The sequence below is a fragment of the Alligator mississippiensis genome, chromosome 10 (genome assembly GCF_030867095.1).
Source record: "Alligator mississippiensis isolate rAllMis1 chromosome 10, rAllMis1, whole genome shotgun sequence".
NCBI classification, from domain to species: Eukaryota; Metazoa; Chordata; order Crocodylia; family Alligatoridae; genus Alligator; species Alligator mississippiensis.
The window spans coordinates 51,900,314-51,916,830 of record NC_081833.1 but is presented as its reverse complement, the minus strand read 5'-3'; positions in this window follow the sequence as shown (position 1 = coordinate 51,916,830).

Here is a 16,517-nt window from a genome sequence, read left to right as displayed (position 1 = left end):
ATAAACTGGTTTAAGTTATCAGAAACTGGTTTAAACCTGTAACAGAACAGAAGTTCAGTGCACATAAACCAGTTTGAAAATGGCTGAAACCGGTTTGAGATAAACCTGGTTGAATGTAGTATCAGACTTAACTGAATTGGGACAAAGCGGTTTATGCAATGTCTGCCCAAGACCCCTTCCTGGTTTAAGTTAAACCAGACTCCCCCACCATCCCAGCATGCTCTCTGGGCTGGGTGGGGCTCTCTGCTCCACAGCAGAGCAGGCCCCTCCCCTCTGCTCTCTGGTTGGAGCTCCAGCAGAGACTGTAGGCATCTGCCTGGCTTCCCCCCCCTGCTCCCCACTTCCCTCACCACTCTCTGTTCAAGCAGGGATTCCCCCTTCCCCTCTGCCTTACACAGACACCTTTTAGCATCAGCTAGCATAACACATGCTGGCTATGGTCCCTGCTGTGGCAAACAGGATAAAGGCAGACAGGACTGTGTCTGCTTAGGGCTCTTTGGAGCTAATCAACATATAGTTGGTAATGTCCCTCTGTTTCTTCTTCGGAACAAGTTGTTTAAGAAGAGTTTGAACTGATGAGAGAGACTTTGTTTTCTGATGGAGAGATAAATGGTGATAACAGAGCTGATAAACGCTTTGTTATTAAGGTGTGGGAGGGAACCCCTCCCTAATCAGAGCATCCTGCCAGGACCTGGCCACCCCCAGCTCAGCACTGTGGAAGGAAAGGGAGGGTTGCTTTAGTGCCCCTTGGCTTCTAGCCTGAGCCACTGCAGGGATGCGCCTGCTTTTCTGAGATGTCTGTGTGGTTACAAGCCAGTCTAGTGTAACCAGGTTAGACTAACCTGCAAAGATTGAATCAATTCAGGCTCAGACTTTTTGAATGCCAACTCTTCAGATCTGCTGGATGCAGCAATGGTGGGAAACTGTGGCAAAGAGAGACTGTATACATTTTCTGTCTATGAAAAAGATGCAAGACATAGGTCAGGTTTAGGCAACACCATTTCATAGATTCATAGATTCATAGATGTTATGGTCGGAAGGGACCTCAATAGATCATCGAGTCCGACCCCTTGCATAGGCAGGAAAGAGTGCTGGGTCTAGATGACCCCAGCTAGATGCTTTTCTAACCTCCTCTTGAAGACCCCCAGGGTAGGGGAGAGCACCACCTCCCTTGGGAGCCCATTCCAGACCTTGGCCACACTAACTGTGAAGAAGTTCTTCCTAATGTCCAATCTAAATCTGCTCTCTGCTAGCTTGTGGCCATTATTTCTTGTAACCCCCGGGGGTGCCTTGGTGAATAAAACTTCACCAATTCCCTTCTGTGCCCCCGTGATGAACTTATAGGTAGCCACAAGGTCGCCTCTCAACCTTCTCTTGCAGAGGCTGAAAAGGTCCAGTTTCTCTAGTCTCTCCTCGTAGGGCTTGGTCTGCAAGCCCTTAACCATACAAGTGGCCCTTCTCTGGACTCTCTCCAGGTTATCCGCATCCCTCTTGAAGTGCGGCGCCCAGAATTGCACGCAGTACTCCAAATGCGGTCTGACCAGCGCCCGATAGAGGGGAAGTATCACCTCCTTGGATCTATTCGTTATGCATCTGCTGTTGCACGATAAAGTGCCATTGGCTTTTCTGATGGCTTCGTCACACTGCCAACTCATGTTCATCTTGGAGTCCACTAGGACTCCAAGATCCCTTTCCGCTTCTGTGCCACTCAGCAGGTCATTCCCTAGGCTGTAGGTGTGCTGGACATTTTTCCTCCCTAGGTGCAGCACTTTGCATTTCTCCTTGTTGAACTGCATTCTGTTGTTTTCTGCCCACTTGTCCAGCCTGTCCAGGTCTGCTTGCAGCTGTTCCCTGCCCTCCGGCGTGTCCACTTCTCCCCATAGCTTTGTGTCATCTGCAAACTTGGACAGAGTACATTTCACTCCCTCGTCCAAGTCGCCAATGAAGACATTAAAGAGTATCGGTCCAAGAACCGAGCCCTGCGGGACCCCACTGCCCACACCCTTCCAGGTTGAAGCCGACCCATCCACCACGACTCTCTGGGTGTGACACTCTAGTCAATTCGCCACCCACCAGACTGTGTAGTCATCCAAGTCACAGCCTCTTAGCTTGTTCACCAGTATGGGGTGGGATACCGTATCAAAGGCCTTCCTGAAGTCTAAGTATACGACATCCACCCCTCCTCCTGTGTCCAGGCGTTTCGTAACCTGGTCATAAAAAGAGACTAGATTAGTCAGGCACGATCTGCCTGCTACGAACCCGTGCTGGTTTCCCCTCAGCATAATTTGTCCTGCCAGGCTCTTGCAAATGTGAGCCTTGATAATTTTTTCAAAGATTTTGCCAAGGATGGAGGTGAGACTGATTGGCCTATAGTTGCCCAGGTCCTCCTTCCTCCCCTTCTTGAAAATGGGGACCACATTGGCCCTTTTCCAGTCCTCCGGGACTTGGCCTGTGCACCACGAGCATTCAAATATTCCCGCCAGTGGCTCTGCAATGATGTCGACCAGTGCCTTCAGCACCCTTGGATGGCGCTCATCCGGGCCTGTCGACTTAAAGGCATCCAGTTCTTCCAAGTGACTCTGCAGCATCTCAGGGTCTACGCATGGTAGTCTGGTACCCTGCTGCTGCCTCTCTACAACCCCAGTGAGAGACTTGTCATGCCCCTCACTTAGGAACACTGAAGCAAAGAACTCATTGAGGAGTTCAGCCTTGTCCCCCCTGTCTGTCACCAATCATTTCTGCCCAGTTAGCAGGGGTCCTATTCCTCCCTGGGCCTTCCTTTTACTCCCTATATATCTAAAAAACAATTTCTTGTTGTCCTTTGCTTGGGATGCCATCCTCAGCTCCATGGTAGCTTTGGCCCGTCTAACTGCCTCCCTACAAGCGCGAGCAGAGGAGGTATTCGTCTTTGGTGATCTCTCCCTGTTTCCACTTTTTATATGCTCCCCTTTTGGCCCTTAGGCTGCCCTGGATTTCTCTGGTCAGCCAGGGAAGCCTCCTGGCCCCTTTCCCTCTTTTTCCTCGCATCGGGATCGTCTTGCTTTGTGCCCGAAGGATCATTTCCTTAAGGCACAGCCATCCTTCTTGGGCTCCCATCACTTCAAAACTCCTACTCTGCAGTGCGTCCTTGACTAATCGCCTGAGTTCATTGAAATCAGCTTTCCTAAAGTCTAGCACTTTCACCCTACTAGTTACCTTGCCCACTCGACGTTTTATGGAGAATTCTATTATTAGGTGATCACTGTCCCCCAGATGGCTACTGATCTGTAGGTCCCCTACCATGTCATCCCCCATTGCCAATACCAGATCCAGTATGGCATTCCCCCTAGTGGGACCGTGTACCTCCTGTGTCAGGTGGAGGTCCTGTACACAGGTTAGAAACCTGCGTGAACGGTGGGACTTTGCTGTCTGCGTCTCCCAGCAGATGTCTGGGTAGTTTAGGTCCCCCATGACTACTGCCTCTTTAGCTTTTATGGTCTCCGAGAGCTGCCTCAGGAGCCCCGAATCTATTTCTTCCCCTTGGTGTGGTGGTCTGTAGCAGACCCCTACCACCAAATCCCTTTCTCCTTGCCCCCCATGTAGCCTAACCCACAATCCTTCTACTTCCTCATCCTTCAATTCCGTCTTGATGAGGGTTGTTGTATATTGCTCATTGACATAGAGTGCAACCCCTCCCCCTTTTTCCCCACCCTGTCCTTTCTGTACAGTCTATAACCCTCAATATGTACTGCCCAGTTGTGGGATGAATCCCACCAGGTTTCCGTTAGCCCTACTAAGTCATAGGTGTTTTGTGCAAGCAGGAGCTCTAGTTCATCCTGCTTGTTCCCCATGCTCCTAGCATTAGTATAGTGTTAGCCATCTGTAACACTGCTTGAACTATTGCTACCACTGAAGGGGAATGATAGGTCCAAATTTTCTCGGTGTAGAAACCCTAAAATACTCCTAATAACCTATCATTCTGATGCCAAAAGCCATAATCATTCTAAGTATGGCTCAAGGTACAATTATACAGGCACTACCCTTCTTAAACACTCATTTTTAGAGTCTCATAGCAGACAGAGGGCAAATCTTGTGGCAGCAAGTTGCAGAAATCAAAGAGCACTACTAGTAGGAAGGATCCTAGTATAAAATAAAAATGCCAATAATTTTCAAAAAAAAGGGAACCCACAAAAATGAATGGCAGCATGATGGGTGTTCCTGGAAGGTTTGTTTTCCATTCCTTTTTTAAGATGTCTGGTTTTCTTCTCTCCGTAAGCTCTGATGAAGTATGTGTTCCATTTGCAACAACTCACAGAAAAGGACATAGAGTCCAGATACCACTAAACATAATTTGTTTTAAGATTTACTGACCACTTCTCAAATATTTGGCTAGGTGTTTACATGGCTCCATCACCAATACTATCTGAGTATCTGGGTAATAACAGCTGTTGGAATGCCTGAAGCAACAGCTTGATTAAAAGGGTTTTAAAATTTAGATCATAACTAAATTCACTTGACCCTATCAAACTTTTCAAACTCAGTTTGTTCTAAGTAGAATACATCTAGAACAAACGGAAGATTTTTACTCACAAAAAAAAAAATCTTTTATTTGTGAACTTTTGAATAAAGTAGGAGTCTGCTGATAAAAGAGGATTTTGAAAAGGGAATTGTTAAAGATGGCCTAAGAATAAAACTTTTGAACAGCACCTTTTTTTTCATAGTAGGTATAAAAGCTCTAGCCTTTAACCTTTTCTGGTATTCCCATTCATTTTCTGAACAGATTTACATGAGAGTTGTTCTTCTTTTCTGTTTGAATTGTTTGATAAGGGTGATGTACATGTAAGTGCAAAAGCTTCTCTTTCCAAGGGTCTTAGACCTTGCAACTTAGCTAAAAGCTTGCTTTCGCTGGTAGATAGCAAATATTACACATTCTGTCCTCTTTGACATGTTCTTTCCCTAGAAGTTTTAGTGTATCAAATTTAATGCTATACTTCAACTTTTCTTATGTTTTCTTGGGACTATACCCTTTGCATCATGCCTATAGGAAGTTGTACGGTACTTTGAGAAGTACTAAGAAGAGATCAGCATTTATGAAGTGGTTGCTTGTGATAGCAGAGTACTGTACTTACTAACTTAAGAAGTCTCTTCCCAGTGCTTTAGGATTGTGCATTTCCCCAGTGTGTGAATCGCTTTGTTAGAAGTACTGGTACTATATTTTGGGGTGAGATTCTGCTCACTTCTAGGCATTAAGCATTACTCGCTTGCTGTTTTTTCCATTTTAAGTGAACCCAGGCAAGACTGGGTAAATCTTTTCAGTTCTACCCACTATATACCTTGAAAATTAATTCTCTTGATCTTTTAGAGCTGTCTGTTTTTTCTTGGTGGCATCCCACTGGTTTTCTGGCTTAGTTTTATAGGGTTCCTTTTATGCTATAAAGCTTGTTCGCTTATTTTACAAAGGTACCCTTCAATACATTTGTGTTTTCAATAATGAAATTCATGGTCTCATTCTATAAATAATTTACTTTCTTCATGCCACTCAGTGATGCCCTTTTATTTGTAGTATTGCTTCCAATACATTTACACAAGGCTTTATACATAAAATATGAAGAAATAACAATAAATACTGACACTTTAATTCCTTGCTTATGAACACAAGAGTGGTAAGAATAGACATTGCCGTTGTCCCTATAAAGAAACAAATGTTCCATCAATCTGAAACTGATACTTTAATATTCTGAATATAATATCTTTGCAAATAACAACAATCATCAGGTTATAAAAGCATTAACTCTGTACCTTATATGCTAATGGTCTTTTAAAAATTCTACTTTACACTAACTTTTCTTGCTGTAAACACATTCAAGTTTCTAATCATTAGACAGTTTTGTGTGCAACTAGAATTGGCACGCAGTTGCTCCTATAAGTAATAACTTTCTGATTGTTCAGTAGCCTGTGGCACTGTCAGGTGTTTATTTTATAATGAAACACAGATTGACTCAACTTCAGCACTACATATTACTAAGTCACTGCTGTTTGATATTTCACTACACACCTGTGCTTTTGGAAGGGAAGATGATGTTAAGTCATCCATTGTAAAGCTAGCAAGTCAAACAGCAATGCAGTAGTCCTCAACTTTAGGAAAGCTGACTTTCATAAGCTCAGGAGGCTTGTACTTGAGGCCCTGAGAGGCTGTGATTCCATAGGCAGGGGAGTTCATGATGAGTGGTTGCTCCTTAAGGAAACAATCCTAGAAGCACAAGTGGAGTCCATCCCAACCCGTAGAAAAGGTAGTAAAAGGGCTCAACAATCTCCTCAACAGGGAAGTCATGGACCTCCTGCTTCTAAAAAGAGAGGCTTATAAAGGATGGAAGACAGGAAACACCACTAAGGAGGAGTATTTTGTACTGGTCCTAACCTGCAGGGAGTGAACTAGGAAAGCTAAGGCTGCAATTGAACTCCAGCTGGCTACACGAATCAAGGACAATAAAAAGTCCTTCTTCAGATATGTGGGGAGTTGAAAGAAAAACAAGGGCAACATTGGACCCCTGCTAAACCAGTTGGGGCAGCTGACTACCAACACCCAGGAAAAAGCCAATCTGCTTAATGATTACTTTGCATCAGTTTTTCATCAGCCCAAAGGGACCACCTTGCTTAACAAGATGTGGGATGACCAGGGGGAGGATGAAGATAATGCCCACCATTGGAGTAGATCTTGTGAGGGAGCATTTAGAGAGGCTGGACCCCCAAAAATCAGTTAGTCTGGATTGATTGCACCCAAGAGTGCTGAAGGAACTGGCAGACATCATAGCATAGTCACTGGCAAGGATATTCAAGAACTTGTGGCATTCGGGCAAAGTACGTGAAAATTGGAAGAGGGCCAATGTGGTGCCTATCTTCAAGAAAGGGAGGAAAGAAGATCCAGAAAACTAACGGCCAATCAGTTTGACCTCAGTCCTTGGAAAGATTGTGGAAAAAATTGTCAAAGAAACCATTCTTGACAGCCTAACAGAAGGCAACATTCTGAGGGATAGCCAGCATGGGTTTGTTGTGGGTAGGTCTTGGCTGACCAATCTCATTGGTGATGTATCACTTGGACAAAAGGGAAGGGGTTGATATTATATATTTGGACTTTAAAAAAGCTTTTGACCTGGTGTCCCATAATGTCCTCATAGAAAAATTGGACAACTACGGCCTCGACTATTCCACAGTCCGATGGCTGGGGACCTGGCTCTGAGGTCAGACCCAGAGAGTGGTAGTTGACAGAACTGAATTATCATGGAATGCAGTGGCTAGTGGTGTCCCCCAAGGCTCCATTCTTGGAACTGTACTCTTTAATGTACAGGTACTCTTTAATGTCTTTATAAATGATCTGGTGTCAGAAGTGGACTGGCTAAGTTCACTGATGAAAACAAACTTTGGGGAAGAGTATCCATACTTGAGGATAGGCTGGTGATCCAGATCAACCTCGATAGTCTTGCAAGGTGGGCAGATGAAAACCTGATGGCATTCAATACAGAGAAATGCAAGGTGCTCCACTTTGGGGAAAAAAGCCCTGCATCACACTTATAGGCCCGGCAATGCTACACTCACTAGCACCATGATTGAAAGAGACTTGGGGGTCATGACTGACTACAAGATGAACATGAGCCACCAATGCAATACCGCAGCTGGCAAGGTGAACAAATCTCTGCCTTGCATCTACCAATGCATCTCGAGCAAGATCCAGGATGTCATCCTCCCACTGTACTTGGCCTTGGTGAGGCCACAACTGGAGTATGGCATCCAAGTCTGGGCTCCACAATTCAGAAAGGACATGGAGAAGCTTGGAAGAGTCCAGTGGAGAGCCACACACATGATCAGAGGGCAAGAGAACAGGCCTTATGAAGAGAGGCTGCAAGCTATGGGACTCCTCAGCCTGGAAAAGTGCAGGCTCAGGGGTGACTTGGTGGCAGCCTGTAAGTACCATAAGGGGTGTGCATCAGGATCTGGGGGAATGACTGTTCACCAGAGCACCCCAAGGTATGACAAGGTCCAGTGGTTACAAACTCCGGGGAGACCATTTTACATTGGACATAAGGAAAAACTTCTTTACTGTCTGAACCCCCAAGGCCTGGAACAGACTCCCCCAAAAGCAAGACTTTTTAGCACTTTTATCTAAAGCTGATTCAGTATCTTTTGGCACTTTTATCTAAAGCTTACTCAGGAACCTATAACTGCATTAACAACAACTTTCCATCTCTTGCCATCTTTCATAATCTCCTTCCTTCTTCTCACATCTTTACCTAGCCCATCCAGATCAGTTTTTATGTCATCTTCCAATTGTTACCTTGGTCTAACTCGAGATCTGAAAGCCTCCATCTCTGCTTCCAAAATTTGCCTCACATGCCTTCTGTCATCATTCTCATGATATGCTCTGCCCATTTCATTCTCTGCACTCTTATCTTGCTTGAGACATCAGGTTTTTTGCAAAGGTCCACAAGCTCTTGATAATGTCTTCTCTTTCATACACCATTATCTTGTACTGAACTAAATATTTTTCTTAGCATTTTGTTTTCAAGAACTTGCAGGTTTTTTCCATTTGGTTTGTGTGTATCCAGGATGTACATCCTAATAACACAACAGGTTGAACAGTTGTACTATAAAGCTGGGTTTTGAAGTTTTCTTAAGGTTTCCTTAATGCCATTATTTTATTCAGGCTCAGCAGGCATATATTAACACTGTAAACTCTTGCCTTGAGTTCTTCAGTTATTTGATTTGTCCTCAGTGATTATTGTTCCTAAATATTTAAATTTCTCTACTTTATCCTCATTGCCATTCCCTATCTTTATATTCCTGTGATCTTGTGATTTATTTCTGGATATGATCATGTATTTAGTTTTGTTAACATTGATAGCATGCCCAACTTCTTTGGCTTTTGATTCTGATCTCTCTACTTTTGTACTGTACTAATGGTATCCTCCTTCTCAGCAAATGTGCCAAGCATGACCTGCTCATCACAAATACCGTCTTCAAACAGAGTGACAAATATAAGACCACTTAGAAACATCCACACTCCAATCACTGACACCTTGTTGACTATATTATTGTCAGAGCCCATTATTTTACTGATATCCATATCACCCAAGTCCTGAGATGTACAGATGTACTGCTGGATAAACCACCATTTAGTCACATCAATCATAGATATGCAGCTTGCACCATAACACCATACGCAACTGAAAGGAATGCAGAAGAATTTTAACATCAGGGCACTCCAAGACCAGGCTAGACATGAGGCTCTTCAGCAATGCCTTTCTGAAAGGCTTTCTGACCTACCTGGTGACATCAAGGACCTCCAGGCACACTGGGATGAGCTTAAGAATGTTATTCACAAGGTATGGGGTAAATCAATAGGATTACCATCATCAGGATTGGTTTGACAAGAACAATGAGGAAATCCTAGCTCTTATCCATCAGAAGAGAGCCACGTTCTGCAGTTGACAAAATGAATCCTCCAATCAGCAAAAACTTTGAGACCAGTGTCTCAAAGCTGTAGTTCAGAGGCAGCTATGGGACATCAAGAACCAGTGGTGCAAAGCAAAGGGCATGGAGATCCAGAGTTTTGCTGACCAACATGACATGAGAAGCTTCTTTTAAGCCATAATAACCATCCACAGGCCACATTCCAGTGGTCCAGCCCCCTTTTGATCCCAGGACAGCTCCACTCTTCTAACAGACAATGTATCCACTGAGCAACCTTGAAGGAGCATTTCAAGACTCTATTCAACCGTGAATCTGAGGTCTCAGCTGCCACCATCAAGTCCATCCCTCAACACCCAGTAATAAAACCACTTGCTGATTCCCCATTCTTCAAGGAAGTCTGCTGTGCCATCACTCAGACCAAGAACAATAAGGTGCCAGGCCCAGATGGCATCCCCTCAGAGGTCTTCAAAGCTAGTGAAACAGCACTAGCGCAAAAAATTCACCAACTTCTCATCAAAATATGGGTTAATGAGGAAGTTCCATCTGACTTAAAAATGCCAACATTGTGATTATCTTCAAGAAAGGGGACAAGTCAGTATGTGGGAACTACCAAGACATTGCCCTCCTCTCCATTGCCAGGAAGATTCTTACTTGAATCCTTCTGAATCACCTCCTCCCCCTTGCCAGAGATGTCCTTCCAGAATCCCAGTGTGGCTTTAGACCATCTTGGAGTACCACCGGCATTATTATGGTTCCATGACAGATTCAGGAGAAGTGTAGAGAGCAACACCAGGAGCTGTTTAGGGCATTCATTGACCTAACCAAGGCCTTCAACTCCATCAGTCATGAAGTCTTATGGAAGATGCTGGTGAGGTTTGGTTGTTCACTGAATTTCATCAGTGTCCTCACGCTACTCTGTGATGGGATGACCACCACAGTCCTTTGCAATGGATCAGAGGCAGGCCCAATTACAATCTGTACTGTTGTCAGGCAGGCCTGTGTTATCACCCAAACCCTTTTCTCCATCTACCTTGCTGTGATTTTGATTCTCATCTGTGACCTCCTTCCTCCTGGAATTGGGGTTGAGTATTGAATGGATGATCAGCTTTTCAACCTGTGGTGCCTTCATAGCAAGACAAAAGTTACTAAGACTGGCATCACCAACCTTCAGTATGTTGACGACTCTGTTAGCCTCATGCACAATAAGACTGATCTGTAGTTCACTATTGACCTTTTCTCAGGTGCCTATTGCAGCCTGGGACTCTCCCTTAACATTGGGAAGACCAAGGTGATCCATCAGCCTGCCCCAGCACAAGCTCCCCTCCCCCCTCAACAAATTATCATTGGTGGAGAGCCCCTGGAAAAAATCAAGCATCTCCCACACCTCAACCTCTCCCAGTTAGTCAGTCTTGATGTAGAAATTGAACATAGGATTTGCTGTGCTAACATATCTTTGGAAAGCTGCTTTGCTGTGTCTTTGCTGACTGAGATCTGCAGTTGGAAACTAAGATCCTGGTCTAAATGCAGTGGTTATTTCCACACTCTTCTATGGGTGTGTGATGTGGGTGATATATCAAAGTCATTTTAAGTGTCTGGAAATGGTTTCATCAGTGCTGCCTCAGGAAGATCCTTTGCATTAGATGGGAAGGCCAGTGCACCAATTTGCATCTGTGGTGGGCCAGTACAGGGTGCTCCTGCACTGAGCCACCCACCTCACTGTACCCAACCACCTTCCAGGCTCTGAATGCCTCCCTGGGGGTGCCTCATGTCTGGCTGACCCCCTTCCTGGAGCACACCCGCTAGCATGGGGGTAATGCCGCCTCTACTCAGGGTCTGGAGTGATCCTGGCTCTGTGCCCCCTGGGAAACACAGGCCTAGTAGCCCTTGTGTGTACTCAGCCCAAGAACTTGGGGTGCTTCCCTCAGTCTGAAGCACAAATAGTGGTCTCCCTTAGTTGGCTGAACCAAGGGGACCCCAAGGCATAATCTAGACCCACTCCCTATAAGTCTCCCATGCTAGTTACAAAGGAGAACTTAATTGGCTACAAGGAGTAGGGTTGGAATAGGGTACAGGGTAGAGCATATCAGAGAAATCCCATAAAGAAAACAGGGTGGCTGGGTAGCCTTTGATCACACATCTGAATTACTGCAAGCTATATATCTAGTTAGATCTCGGGTAGCTTATTTACGACTATCATCCAGAGGCAGGTGGAAAGTCCCTCTGGAAGCAGGCAGTTCATTGATCATGAGTTTCAAGAGAGAGAGCAAGTTTCAGATGGTCCAGCTTCTCTTTCTGATTTTTTTCATCATGGCTACTGCCCCTCTTCCTGAGCAGTCCTTAACTTGTATAGACCTTATGACCTCATTTACCTGGTTCAATGGGGTCCAGCACCTCTTGGCTGTCAGTCAACCAATTTGAAATGCATCACTAGTTGCTGGGAAGACTGGCAGGGTCTCTAGCCCCCTCCCAGTCAGGTTGGCGTTGCTTAGAACAATAGGGAGCTTAAGCCCCTCACCCAGGTATGTGATGCCAGTCACGTAGGCAGAGGGCGCAGGTTTCCCCCCTCCTTCAGAAATGTATCCAGCTCAGGTACAGCTCAGGGTCACCTGAGAGAGGGGCAGAGGAGTCTGCCCTTTGCAGTGACCATGTTAACCAAATTGTCACATAGCGGAGTTTTTGGGGAGAGACAGAGGTGGCATTCTGCCACACTCATTTCCCAAAGCAAGTCCTCTTTTCTTAACTTGGTCACGGTAAGAGGAGGACAGAGTAAATGCTACAAGGACACCCTGGAAACATACCTTAAGAAGGGTGGCATTAATCCTACAAATTGGGATTTGCTGGCTGGTAACAGGTCTCAGTTGCGCTGCACCATACATCAAGTTACAGCCCACTTCGAAGAGAACTGTCTTGCTCAGGGAGCAGAGAAAAGGCAGAGGAGGAAGGAAAGTATACAACACCCTGGCCAACAGTTGTGCCCCACCCCTCAGGCACCACTTGTCATATCTGTGGAAAAGCTTGCACAGCACGGATTCGAATCCTCAGCCACCTTAAAACTCACCAGTAATCCCTCCACCTAGCAAACCGATCCTCGTATCAAGGGATAGCCAATACACGCACACGCACATACACATACACTGTTTCCATTTCCTCTCCTACTAGGCAGATATTGTCTGTATACACAAATAACTGGTACAGTCCATTCTGCTGCAGACCTTTTTCCTTTTTTTCCTTCTTTCCTTGAAGGATCAAGAAGTTATGTGAGAACTGAGGAAATGTTATCAGACCCAATGGAAATCAATAACAGGCTCAAACAAGGGGACAGGCTGTCAGCAATTCTTTTCATTGTGATGCTTGAGAAGATCATAAGAGCCACCGAAGAAGAAGGAAACTGGGATGTGCTCACATCATTTTTCTGATGAATGTTTCCTTGGGAAGGACCGTTTAGGAGTGCGTGGAGCAGACAGGAGGCACAGGATACAGGAAAAGAAGCCCCTCAAGTGTATTTCACTGGTACCATCTAAAGTTCTGCTCTGACCTGTTAGCATGGCACCTTAAGAACAAGGTTGTCATGGCCAGCTCTGCTCTGACTGCACAGTAATTTCAATCTTTAAGGGGAGGAAAGAGAGAGAGACTTAAGAGAGCATTAATGCTGGGTTATGAGGTCTCCTGGTCAGTACTTCATTTTGGTTCCTAGAGCCCTTTCTAATTAAGTAGGAAGAAAAAAGGACTCTTGTAGATTCTTAAAGAGGAGGAAGGAGTATATATTTCCATCTTCCTGTGTTTCCCTAATCTGTGCTGGTAGAGAGCATTTTTCTGCACATGAGTGGCATGTTCAGATGAGTGCACATATGTGTTTCCCCAGGGACAAATAACAGCAGCACGTAGTTGTGCTGCTACTAGTTGTCCCGGGGGAACGCTTGTGCATGTGTGTTCTGGCATGCAGCAAGTTACCCTGGGTGGAGTAGGGGAGGCTGGGGCCAGCCTCTGGACTTGATGTCCTGGGGGCTTCCCAGGTCTTCAGCAGAGTCTATCTGGTGCACAAAGCCTGGCCGTCAGCCAGAGTATGCCTCTGGCCGGCTAGGCTCTTGTTTTGGGTGCCACATGCTGCTGCCATGTGCACCACCCCAACCCCCCATTTTTCAGACACGTTTTCTTTTTACACTGGGATCTCCCAATGTCAGAAAAACCTGCTGTGCAAATTAGTAGCACAGCAAATGCCTTAACGTGCAGCATGTATATTTTGGGGCACTGCAGTTGAGTCTGCAGCGCCGCATACCACACATGCACATTCATCTGGAGATGCCTAAGTTGTCTGTGCTGAATGGAACAGAACATTTTGTTTGACCAAGTGCTACATAAATATTTTTATGACATATTGATTTCCAGAGCAGCATTTGTGATGTGGTATATGGACCTGTTACATGAAGTGATACTATCAACCTTTTCCTTGCTGATTGCAATCTTTATTACTATGTGATCTTTCCAGTACCATAGCTCCTTTCCTCACCCTCACCCAACCTTAATTTTAAATTGCGAGCTATGTGTTTTAACAAGGGAGAAATATATACATTTGAGATATGCAGTGCAGGTATGTGTGTAATATCTATGAATCTTACACAGTTTCATATTTAAAGGCCAAGCTGGATCTATGGAGCTTTGTTCGCTGGAGCAGAACGAACATCTTGAACCTGATTCTTTTCTTTCTCATACCTGTGTAATTCAGGAATTACTGAAGTGAAGTCTATAACCTTTCATCAAATTATAATACGGCCCTAGCTGAAATGGGGCCAAGGGTTCCTGTTACTTATGATGAATGTATGATGTATGGACGCAGAACACTGAGCAGGGGATAAGGACTAGTTTCCATGGAATTAAGTGATTTTGCACCAGCTGACTGGCTGGCTGTTATTCTCTTGGGGCCCCCTTAGCACTTGTTACTCAAGAAAAACTCCAACAGACTTCAATAAGAGTTTGGCCTAAGTATCGACTGCTGTAATAGGGCTCTTTAAGGTGTTTAAAAGTTTCACAAAACGTGAGGGTTAAAAAAGTATGTTTTATTAACATTGGAACAAACTGCTCAACTGTTGCCTGGCTACTCAGGTCAAAGGTCCACTATAGTTATATACCTCCCAACATGAGTATAACTTAGGTCCTAGAGGAAGATCATTCTACAATAACAGCTGGTTAAGACTGTCCCTATTTATCAATTAAAAATGCTAACTAACTATAAAAGGGTGGCTGTTATGAATCCTGTTACTGAAGCATTAAATATTTTGTAACATTAAGCCAAACTTCACTAAAGCATTTGAAATTAGGACCTGTTTAAAAAAAATACATCAGTTTAAAAAAAAAAATCTTCAAAGTCACTTTTTTCCCCGTTGGAAACCTGCTGGTGTTAGGATAAAATGAATAGAGAAAAGAGAAAGGTTTGCCTTCTAATAAAGCATCTGTTGCCCACTTTGAACATTTCTTACTTCTTTGTGAATGTGTCTCTTCAGTTATGGCTACTACTGACAATGAAGAACAGAGGTATAGAAAAAGACAATACCTGTTATATAGCCAATATTTCTGATTTCATGTCACTTTGAACAGGATCTTCATTTGACCACATGCTGTGTCCAAAAGGAATTTCTTTGTTGGCTGATCCAAAGATGCCATAAGATGCTCAAAAAAGTAAACTGCAGGAATCTGTTCAATAAGAAAAGATAAAAACAAATCTTACAATTCATTCAGTGCACCACTATCACTTTTAACTTTAGCCTATTTTGGTGCCACATAAGAACTGAATTCAAATGACTTACACCTTTTCCTTTATTATTATTAAGCCTCGTGATGGATGTAGCCTATTTTCAAAGTAAAATAAAATAAACAGCTACAGGAAGACACAAAAACTGAGAAGGGAGAAGAGATGCACAGGCATTGCTGGATTGTTTAGACCTCCGGCTTTGGAAAAACCATCAGGCAATTATTACTGCCATTGAACTTCAGCTTTTGTAGCTAAGCTTTGTGAGACCTATTCGCCACAAAAGATTTGCGGGTTTTCACAGTAGGGGGTTCTCAGATTTGGCTGCTGTACCTATCTGAGTGATTCAGCAAAATTTTGGCTGGTACTCAAAAGCTTTATTTTTCTGTGTTCTGTGAAAGCTTGTGACTCATGGCCAAAGAGGGTGGAGATTTCATTCTAAAGGATATCTTCATCTCTGTCCAGTCAGCTCTTGCTCTGATTGAGAAGGCATAAGCCTGGCCCACGACTGATCATTGAAGCATTAAAAATACAAAGTAATCCAAATCAAAGGAGAGTTAAAGCTCGACCTAATTCTACTGAGTTGAGTGGAAATACTCCCTTTGATTTAAATTGGCATAGGATAATACAGAAGATATGACTAGATTAATATAGCAAAACTGGAAAACTCAGATTATTCAAATTCATCTGAATTCTCTACAGTTCTTGCAGATAGGAATTGCAGTGCAGAAAAATATAGGGCATAGCCCTGTGAAGTTCTTGAGTACTCTCAACTCCCATTGATCTGACTGGAATTGAGGTTGCACAACACCACAATGGGTTGGGGAAGCAGTGATATTAATTCATGGTCACATATTGGTAAATCATTTGGCCTAGGTTACAGATGTCAACCTGTGAAGAAGTTTCGTAGGCATTCTGATCATTTATCTTGAAAACATTTTGGAGGACAAGTTTTAATCATGGGTATAAATGTATATAGAGTCTTCCAAGCAGAAAAACCTAAAGCATTTTGCAAACTGATTTATGAATAATAACATACTTGGTTGTTAAGATTATACTGGTATAGTCAGCCTATCTACCAGCACTGAATGAATAAGCTGGTAGATAAGAGTGCAAGATGACTTTCATTATGGGCCTTTCTTTTCACTAGTAGGGGCCTCCAAAACATCTCTTCCTTTGAACTTTTTCCCATCATTGTTGGTCTCAAGGTAGGAGTAATATATATATATTTAAGTATTGTAGTATAACCTTTTGTGTTTTTTTATTATTAAAATGTGCATCTTCATATATGAATCAATTTACTTGCTTGTAAAATGCTGACATCTGTGAG